The following is a 19,243-nucleotide window of genomic DNA, read 5'->3' on the forward strand; positions in this document are numbered from 1 at the left end:
AAATATTTGATAGGATGATCGAAAAAAAAGCAGCAACATCAAGTTCTCAAAATATTTAATAGGATGCATAAAAAAGGCAGTAACATCAAATTACTTTGCGTATACATTGGAAAAAAGATGAAAACTATAAAAAAAATACTTGAAAAACATTTTAAAGGATTTAACTTCTGTAAACATTTCGTATATCACTTAAAAAAGCACTGAACATATCATCTTTTCGAAGAACTCTCCAATAATAATAATCAAGATGGGATTGGAATAAGTGGACTGGCGCACTTCTTTTTTTTTTTCCTCAAAATATCAATTTTGGCATCTAGCCAAGAACGTTCAATTCCTTGGGTATGTGCACCCGAGGTAGTATCCACACAGTTCTGATGATTTACAGTTGTGTGACGATATCCAATAATCCAATATTATTTAAGCAAGCATAAGCTGGCCACTCATCAGAATGTATTACTGACCCAACCTTACATCCCCGTCTAATAATTGGTATTAATGTTGCACGATCTCTTCGCAGTACATGAAAACAGCGGCAATCTGATCCCTTTTTTAGTCCAAACATCCAAGGTCCGTCTATACCTGCACCATGGTTCCTGTTGTTTACAATATTAGCATCTGAATCTTCAGTCTCGGGAGCATAATCGCCCGTCGAGAGTCTACCACGACCGTATTTACGGCGGCCAACAAAACGTGCTTCATCTATTTGTATCGGATTCTCTCGAGTACCAATTATCTGACCTCTAGTACGATGTGACACAATCACTCCACAAACCTCAAAACACATATTCTACCAGTCAGTAACAGTATTAGGCGATTTTCCTGTTAAAGTTATTGTTGTATCGCAAGGGATATCCATGACAAAAAGATACATCCAAAATTTCACATGAGCTTAAGCATCTGTTTATCTTGCCATTTAAATCTGTGTAGTGGAAAAACTGATTTCCTTTACGAACTGAACGTGTAGTCTGACAACCTCTACGAGGGCTTAGATCTAAAGTCTAGACACTGGTCGGAATTCACCTCCGCGGTCACGTTTTCGTTTTTCTTGCATTACAGAGCCACATTTATGACAAGGATCTGGTGTTGTGTTCTTCATCAAGTAGATCGTGCTCTTTCAAAAATGATAATGTTTTGTCCTCACTCGGTATCACTCTGCGATTAAATTCTTTGGTCTGCATGGTGGGCTTTCCAGTTTTAAAAAAAATGAATTCTCTAGTCTCGAGGTAGTTTGTTGGTTAAAGTGAAGAAATCAACTATGTTGTAAAATTTCTTAAAAGGTAATTAGGTTGTTCGTTTCCTATAAAATGACCGCAAAGATGATTAAGTAAGTAGCTCTTTTAACGGTAGACCGCATTCTCATTTCCGTTGATATCGAGAGTGGTTGTAGACTGCATTCTATAAGAGCACCTACTTTGCTTAGGCAAATACTCGTTTTGGATACCTGTATGTCCCTGCACACATTTTTTTAAAATTATATCGTTAACCGCTACTGAATATATATATATATTACCCATACTTTTATCGGAAGTTTTCTTTACTTCACAATTAGGCAGGAACGCCAAATACCTGGCTGGGAAATTGCCCGAAGAAATAATTATTCTACGTAGTGGATTAAGGTTGTTTGTTTCCTTATAACCATTATAATGGCTGCCACATCTGAAGCCAGTCTGCTCAGATGTTTGAACTCCAGAAATTATATAATCTCTTGCTTTAGGTCCGATGTTTTGTATCCTGAATAGAATTGTATATTGAAATCATGAGTACGCCTTGCCTTAGGATATTTTCTTGCCTCTATTGGTGTTTAGAGAATCACATTTTTCTATACTAATTTCTGAGTACCTATGGCATACTCTCGGAGATCAACAGATCGTTTACTCCGCTTTCCGTATCGTTTTAAGTGTAATTCAAAGCAAGCAGAGAGAGATAAGAAAACATTACTTTTGATTTAAATTAGAAATCCCAAGGTAAGACCAATAACACGACAGGCGCGAACGTTTTTATTGTTTGCCTGTTGGGCATTCGTTAATTTTCTGGATTAACCACCAAATAATAGGCTCCTCCATCTCCTCCTCAACGCAAAAAGATCCAGATAACCTTTATGGCAGTATTGGAACAGTTCAGAGACAGTCGGAGCACTTAAGCGGCAGCGCCGGGGAATTTTGAAACTTCGAAGGAAAGGGCATCGGCATTATGAGCGGAGTCTGATGTATAATATCGGCTTTATGACATAAGAAATGAATATTAGCTTTGGTTTTGAGCAGTGGCATAAGCGATAGATAGCCTGAGGAAGATGAGGTGACGGAACTGGTTGTGTGAAGCAATGGTGAATCTGTCATTACTTTTTGGTGCCCTGATAATTGCAATTCGCTTAACAACAAAATCAACCAATCTTGCGGAGCAATACACTGATGGATTCTGCTCTGGACCTGTTATTGATTAAGAAATTTTTTATGGAAACTCGTTGGAGAGAGATATTAGTTCTGAATTGAACCGAGTCAATACTTTACACGAGAGCTGCATATTGACGTTCGAAGGTGATAAAGAATTCGAGATGAAATGTCTCTTTCATATGAAGGATCTGATGGGAACGCTAATGACTACAATTACTGCCTTTCATGCAGGCTTTTCTGATTCAAAATAGTCTTTCAGACGGATTTTGAAGCGAGAACAAATGCCTTTTTAAAAACTATTACCGTGGAATGAAACAGAATTTGTCCAAGTGGTGAATAGTATTGATTTTCAAATATTCTCTTGACACACCCATCACGCATACATAGTGAGAGAGCGAGAGAGAAAGCGGTGCATCAGTAGGCAGGCCTAGTATATTATTTCATCAGTTTCCATTTAGTTGGAAAATGTGCTATTAGCTGCAATTTTCATCACTTAATGAGTAATATCCCCAACGGCCACGCAACCTCATAATGATTAACGCGTTGGAAATGGTGAGATTAATTGCATTTCCTACCGGGGGTGGAGGGGGTCCGGTAAGACTTCGGTGCACATCGGGAGCAGCAAGAGTTCGCTGGGCGAGGGAGCCACTGTCGGAGTCAGTCTCCTGCTCGGGAACAGAGAACGAAGGGACGGCCTCATACCGATTCGCTCTGGTCTTTGTTAGGCACTACAGCCAGTAGGCGCACCGTGCTGTCATGTTAAGCTTTTCGTAATATAAGGCATTTATCTGCCCTGTTTTCGTACATACCCAATTCACGTTTTGCAGGCTGAGGTGGTGTTTACTTTATTCGTCGCACCTTGGTAAGGAGGTCTCTTTTCACGCCATGTAGGTACACAAGGCTAAAACGATTATTATTTTTTTTTTTTTTTTTTTTTGAGTTTTTGTAAAGCCTCAATTGGTCTTCAAAGAGAAACAAGAATTTCACTCATCAACTCTGTCATTTCTGATGTAATTTTATTCATTCTTATTTTTCCTCTTTTGCTGCGCCTTATTTTAAAAAGAAATTTTATTGAATAGTCATGACATTTCAGTACGTGCGTTTTATAAGTTCGTAGTAGTTAACATCCGTCATCTAAATTAAGGGGATACATGGGGGTCATCTGCGGGGGGTGGGGGGACGGGAGGGACATACCACCACCACTTTCTTATGGGGGGGGGGGGGACAACATATCAATTGTCCCCCCGACTTTTTTCCTCCAGGTTTTAAATAACAGTTGCTGGAAACTGCTATTAACAATATTATGAAATATATACTCAACACAAACACGTATATAATTATTAAAATAAAAGATGTCATTTTCATGAGGTTCGTGGTCAGATTACTGTTTATTTAGATTTGGACTGACGTATCCCATTGTTTACATACGAAGTCTTCAACCGCTAACGCTTGCAGCAGCAGCCTGAGAGTTCATTATTATTTTTCCTGCATCTAAGTTTTTTTTTCCTATTAGACATTATATTTCTACAAATATATTGTGTTTTGCAGCAAAATGATAGACCTGCTTCCAACATACAAAACATTTACCATAATTTCGGTCAGGCACTACCTTGCAAATTGACTGTTGGCGTTTCACCTATCATTCTGGTTTACTCCTAACGGCCGAGGCATAAGTATGTAGTCAAAGTACCGAATTTTAGCCATCTGCAAATTATGGACTTAAACTTGTTGACCGACTAACATTGAGAAATATCATCCATATATTTAGATTTATATGGCATTAAAATACACCAAGTCATCTTTATTTCTTTAAAATAAATAAAATAAAAAAAATCAAACAAAAAAAAAAAAAAAAAAAAACCGGGCGAGTGGGGGGATCACAGCACCCCCGGAACCCCTGCATAGGCTCGTTTCGCTCACCGATATTAACCATATAATTATCAAAACGTCCTCCCACTTTAGAGACCAGATGACGCCCCTGAGGAGATATCACACGAGTCGAATCGGTCAGTTTGAACGGATATACTAAATTATGTGTTATGATGTGTCAAACAGATAGATAATCCTCCCACTGAACAGATGTAGCCGAATATCGATGACCAGCCTGTGAGGACCAGTCCGGAAATTTCCAAAGGACGCCCAACTCCCTGGCACACTGTGGAAAAAAAAATAAGCGCCTCAGTGGCGTGGTTGATATGGTGTTTGCGTTCCACCTCGGTGGTCGTGGGTTCGATTCTCGGCCATTCCATTGAGGAGTGAGAGATGTGTATTTCTGGTGATAGAAGTTCACTCTCGACGTGGTTCGGAAGTCACGTAAAGCCGTTGGTCCCGTTGCTGAATAACCACTGGTTCCATGCAACTTAAAAGCACCATACAAACAAAAAACACTGTGAAAATGAGCAAGGTCCAACATAGGTCTTTTCCTTTCTGGTTTATGAACATTCTATTTTGCGACAGTGTTCTAGTTAGCTTCGAACGAGAGCCTGGGTTAGACAAGCTTTTCCGAATTCTGGAAGTGACCTTAAATCTCTCTCTCTCTCTCTCTCTCTCTCTCTCTCTCTCTCTCTCTCTCTCTCTCTCTCTCTCTCTCAGAAAAGGGAATTTTGTTCTGCTGATGCTAGCCTTGCCTGTTAATGACCTTTTAGACTCATTCCATATGACTATTTCATCATTTTGGGTAATAATGGTGATGCTAATAGTAATGATAAATAATAATAATTACAACAACAGTATGAATGATGATTTCAAAGCGAGCTAAAATATCACCAAAACCCGTAACAGTTCATTTCAGCCTTCAGTGTGTGACAAAAAATTTCTTTCTGCGAGGCATCGAGCTCAAACGGGAGACGTATCACCTGTAATTAAATCTCACGTTTAGCGGTGTGGTAACTCGATTCTGTTTTGTAAAATTAATGTTAAACAGATCATCACTTCCGTATTAATCTTCAGGCCAATAGTTACGACCAACATTTAACGCCAGACTTAGTTTTAATTTCCAGTTAATCAGCGGTATCTTGAGTATTATCCTACATTTGGTTTGTTTTTCCTTCACTTAATTCTCTTAATCCTTTATTAACTTTTTAACTTCATTTTATATGATTCATTTTACGCAGTTTCTAACATGCTTCTCATTTTCTTAACCAGCACCTCAAATTAATATTAACTTGAACAATTGAACACTCTGAGGTAGTGTCTGTTTCTTTCAAAAATAAGCTAATGAACACTTGCCAATAAATAACTGATTTGGTTGATTTAAAGCATGGGCGCCCGCAGCGTATTTTCCAAGGGGTCCCATATCTTAATATTAACATGGATAGTTTCCGATATCAAGCTGACAAACACTTTTGACCCTTTGAACGAGCAGGTAAATTCCCAAAACGATACCGGCGCCTGCATTTCCTTCATGAATAAAAGCTTATATATATATATATATATATATATATATATATATATATATATATATTATATATATATATATATATATATATATATATATAATATATATATATATATATATTACAGTATTTTAATGGTAGTTACAAGATTATGTAATTATTGGCTGACAAAGCTGAGTAAAAGTAGCAACAATAAGATAATGGTTAAAATCTTTAAAATAAATTGCACCAGCATACTAAAAAAAAAAAAAAAAAAAAAAAGTTATATAAGATCTTTAAAATAAATTACAACCGTACACTAAAAACAGAATGGTGGGAAAGACGAGATGGAAAGTTTACACTATAAATGAATGACTGAATGATTTATATTAAAAGCAAGGGATAAGATGAATTGTCAAGGTTAAGATCTGGTTTCCTTAAAAATATTTCTATTGACTCAGAGATTCTCAATAGTGGACTCTTCTCTAAAAGTACCAAGCACACTAAAATTTTCCAATCTTCTACCTGTATTACATTCCTCTATGTGCTGTAAAATCGGTGATCTGGTTGGCTTGGCCAGCAAGCAACCAGTGCGAGGTGAAATGCCATAATGTTCCATCTCTGTCTTTCCCCATTCTGTTTTAGTGTAAGGTTGTAATTTATTTTAAAGATCTTATATAATTTATTTTTTTTTTAGTATGCTGGTGCAATTTATTTTAAAGATTTTAACCATTATCTTATTGTTGCTATTTGTTTTACTCAGCTTTGTCAGCCAATAATTATATATATATATATATATATATATATATATATATATATATTATATATATATATATATATATATATATATATATATATATATACATTTATATAGTGGAATTGCGATGCATTGCCAGTAATTTAAGTGAAGTGAACGAGATGCGCTCAAGAAAAAAAATGCAGAAAGTTACGTTGACTTTTTTTTTTTTCACTAGCTCCATATACAGCAATTCAATTGAAATCAAACATCTCTTAAACAAATAACGCAGTTATACACTGCATAAAATATATACTTACTCTGAAAGAATATACTGTAAAATGGAAGGAAAACAAAGTGATGTAGTAGGTAATTGTAACATATATACATGTATGTATGTATGTATGTATATGTGATATACATATATATATATATATATATATATATATATATATATATATATATATATATAGTATATGTATATATACATATTATATATACATATGTATATATATAATTATATGTATATATATATATATATATATATATATTATATATATATATATATACTATATATATATATATAGATATATACATACAGATATCAGGAAAGGGTTTCAATGCACGCGTCTGTTTCATAAGGGCGTAGTTTATTTAATGTCCAACGTTTCAGGGACCAGCCCCATTTTCAAGCTGAGAATTTCGGTAATAAAATCAAATTACAAAATACTCGTCTAAAAATACACAATTGCCATATGTAAAGCAAATGAAAAGAACAACGAAACTCGAGTACTATTTCCGGTAGAGGAGGGAAGACGGGGAGCTACAAAACAAAAACAAAAATCGAAGGCATGTCCTTGGTTTACGCCCGGTACAGAGGGGTTGGAGGCAGTTTGGTTGTTCAGTTTCGGAACAATCGTTGTTATAAAGAGCGGTTCGATGACCTCTAGCCGCTGCGGAGAAGACGTTTTTGTAAGAATTTTAAGTTTTTGTATTCAATATTGCTCATGCATTTCTTTGTTATGGTCACGGAGGCTAGAAAATTCAGGAAATGATAATTTGACTCCAGTACGTAAACTCACCCCACTATGGCAATCTATTCGGACCTTATGAGGTGTTCTTCACGCTCCGATATATTTTCCAAGATCACATCTAGGATAAGTTTATAAGTAGACAATGTTAGATGCCTTAAGAGGGTTCAACTTGTCTCTATATTTAAGAATAGATCTAATTGTCAGCGGGTTTGTTGGGATCAGCTGACATTTTATGGCCAGACAATAAGTTCTAGTAATCTTTTGCATTTTGGCATAGAATTGCATTAATTAAAAATGGAACACTGGTATAGAATGACATCTTAGGTACAGTCGGAATAGCATTCCCAAGTAAAAGCTTCATATTCATAAGTTTGTGAAGGTATTTATAAAATAAACTACGGGGATAACAGTTATCAGTAAAATATTTCTTTAAAAAGATGACCTCATTGTGGAACTCTGACCATCCAGAAGAAAGGGAAAAGGCTCTCTGGAAAAGAGTAAAAAGTGAGGTTACCTCAAAATTGAAATTAAAAAAACTATTGGAATTTATGCCCAACCCCATGAACGTCTTCTTTTTGAAAATCGAGGTATAAAACCTTGAATTATTACGAGACACTTCTACATCCAAAAAAGCAAGTTGATCATCTTTCTCGTAATCAGATGTAAATTTTATACTCGGGGGTCCAGATGAAATAAGATCAAAGGTTCATCGACATAACGCCAATACCTAAAATAACGGGCGATAAGCCAGAGCAAGGACAGTGTCCTGCACCGCCAAGGTTAAAAGTTTTTTTTTTTTTTTAGAATTGTTGTCATTAAAACGGTGAACCAGTGTGTCATTATAGATAAAAATCATATTTGAAATAATCTGTATAGTTTCTTCCACAGGAATATTTGAGAATAAAGTTTCAACATCGATGCCTACCATAAACAGGTCTGAATCTTGGCACAAAATCCTTTCCTTAAGCTCAAGCGAATTTTTTAAAGTATGTCTTTTCGAAGAAAATAAAATGAACAATAGTACCAAATATTTTACCAGTTTGTAATTGGGGGTGTCATATGATGTCAGGACAGGTCTTGTGGAAGTACCCTCTTTATGTATATTAGGCAGACCATACATAATACGGTAGGAACCTCCAGTGCTTAATAAATCTTGGTATGTATCATTTTTAATGACTTTGTCGAATAAAGATCTTAGAAACCTGTTAATCCTGTCTTCTGACCTGAAAATAGTAGAGTAATCCGGTTCATCTAGGAAACGGAATTTAGATTAACAGGTTTCTAAGATCCTTATTAGACCAGAGTCACTAAAAATGATACATACCAAGATTTATTAAGCACTGGAGGTTCCTACCATATTATGTATGGTCTGCCTAATATACATAAAGAGGGTACTCCCACAAGACCTGTCCTGACATCATATGACACCCCCAATTACAAACTGGAAAAATATTTGGTACCATTGTTCATTTTATTTTCTTCGGATAGCCATACTTTTAAACATTCGCTTGAGTTTTAAGGAAAGGATTCTGTGTCAGGGCTCAGACCTGTTTATGGTAAGCATCGATGTTGAAGCTTTATTCTCAAATATTCCTGTGGAAGTGACTATACAGATGTTTTAAACAGGATTTTTACAGATAATGACACACTGGTTCACCGTTTTAATTACGACGATTTTAAGAAACTTTTAACCTTGGCAATTATAGAGCTATCGCCCCAATTGCTAGGTATAATGACTGTTTCAAGAAATGTATTGGAATCAGCAATTATACAAATTACTAATAAAAAAACTAAATCTTAGTCTGGGATTGTTCCAGTTGGACCCATATATTTGTAAAATGTTTATGAAGGACCTTAATATAAATTTACCACTAAATTAGTCCCACATGTTTTTATTTATTAAATTTTTTTCTCATGCTCGCTCTATTTATATCTACGTTCGTTTCTCCCTCATTGTCTGAACACTTGTAAATTTCATGTTGTTGCTACAAAGTGTATTGAGTAAGTAAATCCATATTGATATGTCTGCCTGATTTTATTCAAAATATAAACAGCAGAAAGTTTTCGATGAACTGTACGGTCCTCTTTGTCATTTTGACTATAATTACAAAAAGTGGTTATATGCAAACAATGTTTTTGACGTGTTTACAAATGTTGCTGTTTGAAGATGAGTGGTTGGCTCTTCATATTATCCCCTCATTCTCTGACGCAAACCAGCTCGTGTCCTAGATCTTTAAAGTGGCGGTTCGGCTCTTGAATCACTTGGTCGGTATAGCAGCTTGGGCGCCTGCAACAAGGGACACTAGGTGTGTCCTCTTTACCTTAACGAAAGAGGATGAGGCCGCGGCAGTATCAGAGGTGGCTACATTATTGGTGTTATTATTATGCAAGCTTTCCCTATTAAAATCTCATAAAATGACAATAAATATTTCATTGAAAATGAAGTCTTCCTGCGCCAAGGCTTTACTGCCTTCAATGAGAGGTCTCTGTTAATAATTGCTCCTTCAACCAACCTTCTAATACCTTATCTTTACTATTGAAAATTACTTTTGACTCCTTCTGATTTATGTGGTGATCTTCATCTAAACTATGTGAGACTAGTGCGTTATTCTCAGCATCCAAATTATGGGGACTTTTGTGTTCATTGATTCTGATTGGTAATCCCTTCCCACTTTCTCCGTTATATTTCTTATCCCAATCCAGTCAGGGCATTTCATAAACGCCAATTTCTTTGTTAATGTTTTGGTTGGAATTATTGTTATTTTGTATGAGACAGCTTTTGCGTGTATTCTTTATAGGTGAAGACCAGTTCTACCTTTTCTTCGCCTTTTTCATTAACTGTTTTTCTAATATTTCGTAAGTTAGGATTAAATGGTAAGGTTAGAAAAGTTTTTTATTCATTTTTGTATTCATATTGACTTTTGATGTAGAAAATCCTTCTGGCTTGGCTGAAAGCATTATTTATGAAATTTTCTGGATAGCATAAATTTCCAAAACTTCTTTTATATGCTCGAATTCGCTGCCTTATATTCAGGATCACATATTTTTAAGGCTCTTAAAATGAAATTTACCATTATATTTTGTTTTACTTCATCATTATGAAAGGAATAAAAGGTGACTTAAGCTGCAGCATTAGTCGCTTTTCTGTAAACAGTAAATTTAAAACTAAATGTAATAGGGTCATGGTAGACCAAAACATCCAGAAAGGGCGACTTCTCTTCCATTTCATATTCCACTGTAAATTGAATGAAAGGTAATATGCTATTGATATATCTGAAAAACCTTTTGAAGTCTATTTGATTACCTTGGAAAATTACGAAGATCTCGTCGACATATCTTACCCAATTAAGTGGTTTTAGATTTGGATCACATTTGGAGAGGATTTCAATTTCTACAAATTCCATGCACAAATTTGCAAGTATGGGGGATAAGGTGGAACCCATGACTACCCTAAATTTTTGTTGATAGTCTTCATTGGACAACCGACCAAACCGCAACTTAGAAGATCTAGGCGATTAGCTGGTTTGCCGTCAGAAAATGAGGGATAACATGGAAAGCCAACTACCCATCTTCAAACAACATTTATAAACAAGTCAAGAACAGGGTTTTCATGTAGACACTTTTTGTAATTATAGTCAGATTGACAAGGAGGACCGTTCAGTTAATCAAAAGCTTTCTGCTTTATATATTTTAAATAACAAAATCAAACAGACATATCACAGTGGATTTACTTTCCCATTTTATTGACACGTGATAATGAGTTTTCTTTGACAAAGTGTATTGTTTTTCGAATTAACTTGCCTTTGATCAGTGTGCTTGACTGCTCTTAAACCCTTAATTAATTTAGCCTTCATGATTTTGCCAATTTAGTACTACCGTTTGCATATGCCTCTGTTCCGAAAACAAAATGTATTGTTTTCTGACTAAATTACCTGTGACCACGTGTGGTGGCTGCTTTTAAACCTTTAATCTAGCCCACGGGCGTTTTTTCGTTTCTTTAAAATGACCTGGACCCTTTGTTAATCCTGTAATGTCCGTTTGTATATGCTTACCTGTGCTGTTTCTCATTGTTCTGATCAGTCTTACCCCTAGTAAAGGGACGTTAAGACCGAAAGATCTCGGCAGTTCTCATTTTTCATTTTCCTACGTGGCATTACCTTCATTTATTCAATAGCATCACGTTTCATATGTTTCGTGATCAAGTTATTCATATATATATATAGATATATATCTTATTATATATTATATATATATATATATATATATATATATATATATACTACTATATACTACACATATATCATATATATATTATATATATATATATATATATATATATATATATATATATATATATATATATATATATATATATATATATAAGGTTTTTGCCGCGAAGGAAAAAATGAAAAAGTGAGGTAGCAGAGTACTTTCGGTCCTGTTCAGAACCCTTTTACTAAGGCAAACTGATTTTACAGAGGAAAACATAGTCAAAAGAAGGCTTAATATCCAAACTGACACTACAAGATTAGCAATATGGTCGATTTCACTCTAACAGAAACGAGGAAACGCCTGAGGGTAGCCACACCTTGGAGGGTACACTCGTGGTAAACAGGTTATTCTCCCAGAAAACAGTACATTTTGAAAAAACAAGGAAGCATATACAACTTAATATCATGAAATTTACACAAATTTTCCCAAAAAATTATTATTGATGAAAAGACGAAAGAAAATATAAATTTATATATATATCGAGCAAGAGAAAGAGGGGGAGAGAATATCGAACCAGAGAGAGAGAGAGAAATAATAACTATATACATGTGGGACTAATTTATTAGTAGTTCATTTATTTTGAGGTCCTTCATAAACATCTTACAAATATATGGGTCCAAATGGTACATTTAGGTTGTTTTTATTAGTGATTTGTATAATTGCCGATTCCAGTAAATTTCTTGAAACATAATCATTAGATCTAGCAATTACAGAGGTATCACCCCAATTAATACAATGAGATTTTTCACTCGGATGGATAAACAGTGCATTTGAAGTCTGGGCTGTTCTAACTGAATACATATGCTGCTTAATACGTACACATAAATTTTTACTTGACTGACCAACGTAAAATGATGGGCAATCCTTACAAGAAATTTTGTAAATGATGATGTTTGTTACGGGACAATTCTTAATTAGCATATCTTTAATGGTATTGTTATAAGAGAACACTACATTAACATTAAACGATTTAAATATTGATTTTATGATTTCAAATCCACGAAAGTAAGGTAAGCTAAGTACATTTTTAGGCATTTCTTTTTCATTAATAGCAACACTATAAAACCTTTTGTGAGCTTTTTGATAACATAAATCAATTAAATGAGGTGGGTAGCAGAGATCGTTTCCTATCTTTTTTATGTATTCTATTTCTTGGTCAAGATATTGTGGACTCGTGATACGCAAAGCGCGTAGGAACATAGAAGAAAAAATTGAAATTTTAATATTAAGATGGTGGCCAGAATAAAAATGTACATATGCTAAATTATTTGTGGGTTTTCTATAAATACTAATTTGCATTGGAAAGATTCTCTATGGAAAGGGATGACATTGTTATTTTCAATTTCAACAGTAAATTTTATGGATGGCTTAAATTATTCAATTTAGACAGTAAATCATTTACATCGATACCAACAGGTAAGACTACTAAGATAACATCGACATATCGGTACCATTTTAAGGGGACAAGTTTGATATTCGGGAGGTGTTGCCTCTCAAAAAATTCCATATATAAGTTTGAAAGGAGAGGTGATAAAGGGTTACCCATGGCCATACCAAATATTTGTTGGTAATATTCTCCATTAAAAATAAATCTGCAATCACAAATACATAACTTAATCAAGGAAATTATGTGACTAACGGACATAGGCCATTCATGCAGTACAAGTTCATTACTTAAATATTCTAGCACAGAGTCAATAGGGACTTTTGTAAACAAAGAACATAAATCAAAACTGACGAAGATATCGCTGGGGTTTAGTACAATGTTATTTAATTTTTCCACAAGATCAAGAGAATTCCGGATGTGTGAATTTGATACAGTGCCTAGTAGCGGGGATAACAATTTAGTAAGATATTTAGATAGTTTATAAGCAATTGATCCTACAGTACTAATAATTGGGCGCATAGGTTTGTTTTCCTTATGAGTTATGACTAGGCCATATAAATAAGGTAATGAGGGACACTTTACAGTTAACTTACACAAAATTTCTTTTTTATCTTTTTACTTTAAGAATTTGTCTGATATTGATTTTAAAGTTTTGTTTTTATTACTTGGTCCAACGGATTTTTTGCGAGTTTTTTGTAAGTTATTTCGCCTTCTAGTAAAGTATGCATGCGTGATATGTAGTCAGTTTTGTCCAGAACCAATAAACTATGTACATTTCAAAATGCAAAGTTACACTATTAAACATGTTATCTTTAAATGTGGGAATCTGAACACAAAAATACATATTTTACGGGATCATACACAAGTTCTGAGTGGAATTAATTGTATTACCAAAATTATAATTGCATTACAAAACTTACATTAGAAGAATATATATATATATATATATATATATATATATATATATATATATAGATATATATATATATATATATTATATATATATAGATATACTATATATATATATTATATATTATATATATATAATATATATATATATATATATATATATATATATGTGTGTGTGTGTGTGTATGTGTGTGTGTGTATATGTATATATGTATATATATATATCTATATATATATATATATATATATATATCTATATATATTATATAGATATGGTGTGTGTTTTTCTCTATAATATATATAGTATATTCTATATTTATAATATATAATATATATAGATATGTTGTGTGGTGTGTATTATATGTATATATATATATATATATATATATATTATATATATATACTATATAATAATATATATCTATATGTATACCTTCTCTATATTGTTACTCTATATATCTATATCTATAATATTATGTATATATCTATTAATATATTATATTTAGATATATTCTACATGTATCATATATATATCTATCGATATCTAATATCTTAGTACATCCTTATGCAACAGCGTTCTTGCAAAGAGCAAATCTCACTGAAATTTGCTTTTATTTTTTTTTTTTTTTTTTCTCCAAGAACGTTTCAAGCTACGAAGTCAAAGAGAATATAATTTACTCGTTTCTTTTGTTTTTTTAATATTCAAATGTAACAGGAATATTTTTCTTTAGCTCTCCTCTCTCTCTCTCTCTCCATCTCACTACATACATACACTATATATATAATATATATATATATATATATATATATATATATATATATATATTATATATATATTATATGTATGTATGTATGAGTGGAGAAAGATTGAGAGAGAGAGAGGAGAGCTAAAGAAAAATATTCCTGTATACATTTGCATATTAAAAAAAGAAACGAGTAAATTAAATTCTCTTGACTTCGTAGCTTGAAACGTTCTTGGAGAAAAAATAAAAGCAAATTTCAGTGAGATTTGCTCTTTGCGAAGCGCTGTTGCATAAGGATGTAGAGTTAAACTCTTCCAGAGATTTACATGCCATAAATTCTTGCAACAGAATGAAGAAAATCTGTCCTTTTTTATTGATTTACAACAGATTTATAAACTCAAGTCCTGGGAAACGATGACAGTATCAATGAGGAGTTTGCTTTAGGTCAAGACCAAAGAACAAAAGTTTGCTTTGGCTTTTAGTTGATAAAAAAAAAAAAAAAGTTATATAGCAAATTCATAGCCACACGTGTCTGAACTGATTTATAAGGAATTCTACGAGACAGACTGACTGCCTGAGGTACAAGGCTGGCTGGTACGCTACAGTAAGGAGTACGGTACAGTACAGTTGATACGAGCGGTATGATTAAGGTACGGGAAAAATGTATTCTGTGGGACTTTTCACTTAACTATAAAAATGCTCAGTAAGAACAGATCAGACAAATAATGCTTTATTTTTACATTAAAGTTAAAAGTCCCACATAATACAATAGACGCAAAGCCAAATATTGTTACGTTATAACGAAACTATTTCAAGGAACTTGTTAGAATCTGTTTTGATTCAGGTAACCTGGGTGGATTATTTTAATGTAAGTCAAGGATTATTTTCTTTTGACCCAGTCATAAAACATATGATCCTGAAGGAATTGAAAGTTAGAATAAAGAGGATTACCAAAAAGTAAATTTCGATCTTAATCTGTTGACCGTTCTGTGGCCTCTCGACCTTTTTGTATTCCCTTATGAATTGTACCCAACATTTATATAGGCCCTTGCTTCTGTATATCTTTAGTTGCTGTGAAGATGTCTTGGTAATAAGACGAAATTACTTAGCATCTCCAGAGTTTCAATTTTCCTTTGTGGCTGTTACTTTGTTCTTATACACATAATAATAATAATATATATCTATGTATATATATATATATTATATATATATATATATATATATATTATATATATATATATATATATATATATATATATATATATATATATAATGTACATATATATAATGCATACATATAGGTCTATGTATAAAGATATGTATAATATTTATATATACATATACGTATATATATATATATATTATATATAATATATATATATATATATATATATATATATATATATATATATATATATATATATGTACATATATAATAATGCCATACATATATGTATAAAGATATGTATATTTATATATACATATACGATATATATATATATATATATATATATATATATATATATGTATAGAATATGTATATATTTATATATACATATACGCATGTATATATATATATATATATATATATATATATATATATATATATTCAACTAAGGCCACAAGAAAAATAAAAGAAAGGAGTCCCAGGGTGGCTTTTAACAATCCAAATGTACTTATTGTACCTTAAAGTGATCTTTTAAGATGGGTTCCAAGTTTTCGCAAGAATTTTAATATTAAAGTTTTTTAAATTTTCAAATACTTTGAAAAACGCACTGATAAGGAATTCCAGAGTTTTTCAAAGCTCCCTTGATAAGGTTCTTTGAATGATTCTCAAACGTTTTATATAGGACAGTCTTGCAACAAACTGCAATCCAGAATTAACGCAGATATAGAGTGAGACGGACAAAATGCCGAATGCTTTAATTTTACACACTAATGCTTTTAATCACCTGATTAATGTGGAGGGAGCAAACACTTGTTTTATATTGTAACAATATAACTCGCGCAAATGCAACAGCTTTGATTGAATGTCCCGGTGACTTACTGAATGTAAGCCAGGGTATGTGTAAACTGGACGCATCGTTGTGAAAGAGATATGCAAATTTGTTTGTTTTAATTAGCTTTTACTTTGGTTACTATCGGCGTTTTTAGCGTTGTAGCATTGTACCTCGAAAATGTGTTGGAAATAACACAAAAGCTCTTGGTGCTCCTTCTTTTACTTTTCCCGTGGTCTTAGCTGCCTAAATTATCTCACGCTATTAAGTGACATATGGAAGGATATATATATATATATATATATATATAATATATATATATGTGTGTTGTGTGTGTGTGTGTGTGTGTGTATACATATATATATATATATATATATATATATATATATATATATATATATATATATATATATCTATGAGCATCCATTTTGGGCCCTCCTTTTATTTTTTCCCTTAAATTGGAAAACTGGGGGAATATTTTAAAAGAATGAAAATGCGAGGGCAGGAAATGTTAAATCCAGTAAACGTGACGCTATCTTGTTTTGACCGTTTGGAGCACCGTGAGAGATTCTATTTTGAGTCAAGCCCTTGTGCCTTTTGAATATGATATTAATGACACCACACCTGCATGGTAGCTTGTCTTCCCCTTGTCAGACTTCTTCTTGTTGAAGATTGAGCCAGCCTTGTGCTGGCACGGGCTCTTGCTCCTAGAGCAGACCGTAACGAAGTCAGACGTTAATGCTGGCTATATGACAAATCCTAAGAAGGGTCACTTGCACTTCAGGGAATAGAAGCCCCTTTTCTATTATACTCCTTTGTACGTAGGTCCCCAGTCTAATTTTACAAGAAGCCATTAGCGGCTAGTCGCCCTCCAACTCCCACAAGTTCACACATGTCAGTGACCTGTCCTTCCTTGCCTTTTACTTGACCTCTTTCCCTCGTTAATATTATCGAAATCTTTCCACCTCTGCTACTCCGCCACACACACATGCATGACTGACGGTCGTCCTTAAACCTCTTGCTGCACGATGGTCTCTATTGTACCCATTTTCCACACCTCTCTGCCAGCGTCCAGTGACCTCTTTCACCCCGTTAACAAGGATTGGCGGTGGAGATGAAAGCACCCGATGAGAATCATGCTGGCCTGAACTAGATGTGACCGGCTCTTCTTTCAACTGATATAATATGGCCTGACCTGGCCACCAAACGGCACCTTGCCCTAGCCAGTTCCCGCGATAGTATACTCTGCAGTCTGCCCTAACCTGATACGGTTCCAGACTGTCCAAGAATTGGTGTCACACCATATAACTCGGCCCAGTGCTATCTCCAACCCTCGTCCTGACGCTGACCAGACTAGTCTCTTCCTGAATCTGCTATTCCGCAACCCGTACTCTGCCTAGATGTTCGCCTTCAACGCTCTGCCTCAAGCCCCCCTTAGGAGTTCCTATAAAATGCTGCTTGAAGAGAAGTGTTTGACTGCCCTTGGTGAGGCTTGCAAGCAACCTACGTCCTTCTGCTGATGCGATGCCCTGGCCCTGACTATGCCTGTCCTGTCCCGGACTAAGGTAACTGAAATTGGAAGTAGTTCTGTCGCCCTTCACCTATTCCTAGCACTCATTCCCAGTTTCAATTGTTTTCTCATATTCCCATTCCTTAACATCCTGTCTCCATCTGAGAATTGTGTAAGCATTAATAGTTGTGAAGTTGTTGTAGACAAGTGATATTCAATTATGCTGCCAACCTGTTATATGTATGTAAAGTAGAATAATATAGTATTCGAGTAATTCACATGCTTTTGCATTTAGCTTATTTTAATTTGTCATTGGATTTGTGTATCAGCTCTGACTGCTTTGCAGATCCTTGTAGCCTGTCCTGTTGTGTGCCTTCTCCAGTAGTTTAACAGTGCCAATCTTGGGTTGAAGCCCAGGATACTAGGGAAAGCAAAGACACTCTTACAGTGCTTCACTGCTTAGTGTTATTCAGTGTTGTTAGTCTGAAGTTCTAGATCCTTTAAATGCTCTCGCTTGCACCATGGTGGCACATTTGTTGTTGCCATTGCACATAGTAGTCAGTCCTGAGTGCTCCTGTGCCATGTCTTCTGATTAATCTTATAGAAATAATCCTTCATTTGTGGACAAACCTGCATTTAATTCAAACCTTGAAGTAAGCTAGTGTTTCTATAAAAGGTTCTCTTTACATTTTCTGTTTATAGCCCTGCATGCCCCCTTCCAGCTTCAGCATGTTTGCACAATGTGTAGATGTTTTAGTAGTCAAAATTTTGATTGCTCAGATTTTACGTTTAAAACCTGGCATGCAGACTATGAGTATATATATATATATATATATATATATATATATATATATATATATATATATATATATGTGTGTGTGTGTGTGTGTA

The sequence above is a fragment of the Macrobrachium nipponense genome, chromosome 18 (assembly GCF_015104395.2).
Source record: "Macrobrachium nipponense isolate FS-2020 chromosome 18, ASM1510439v2, whole genome shotgun sequence".
NCBI lineage: Eukaryota > Metazoa > Arthropoda > Malacostraca > Decapoda > Palaemonidae > Macrobrachium > Macrobrachium nipponense.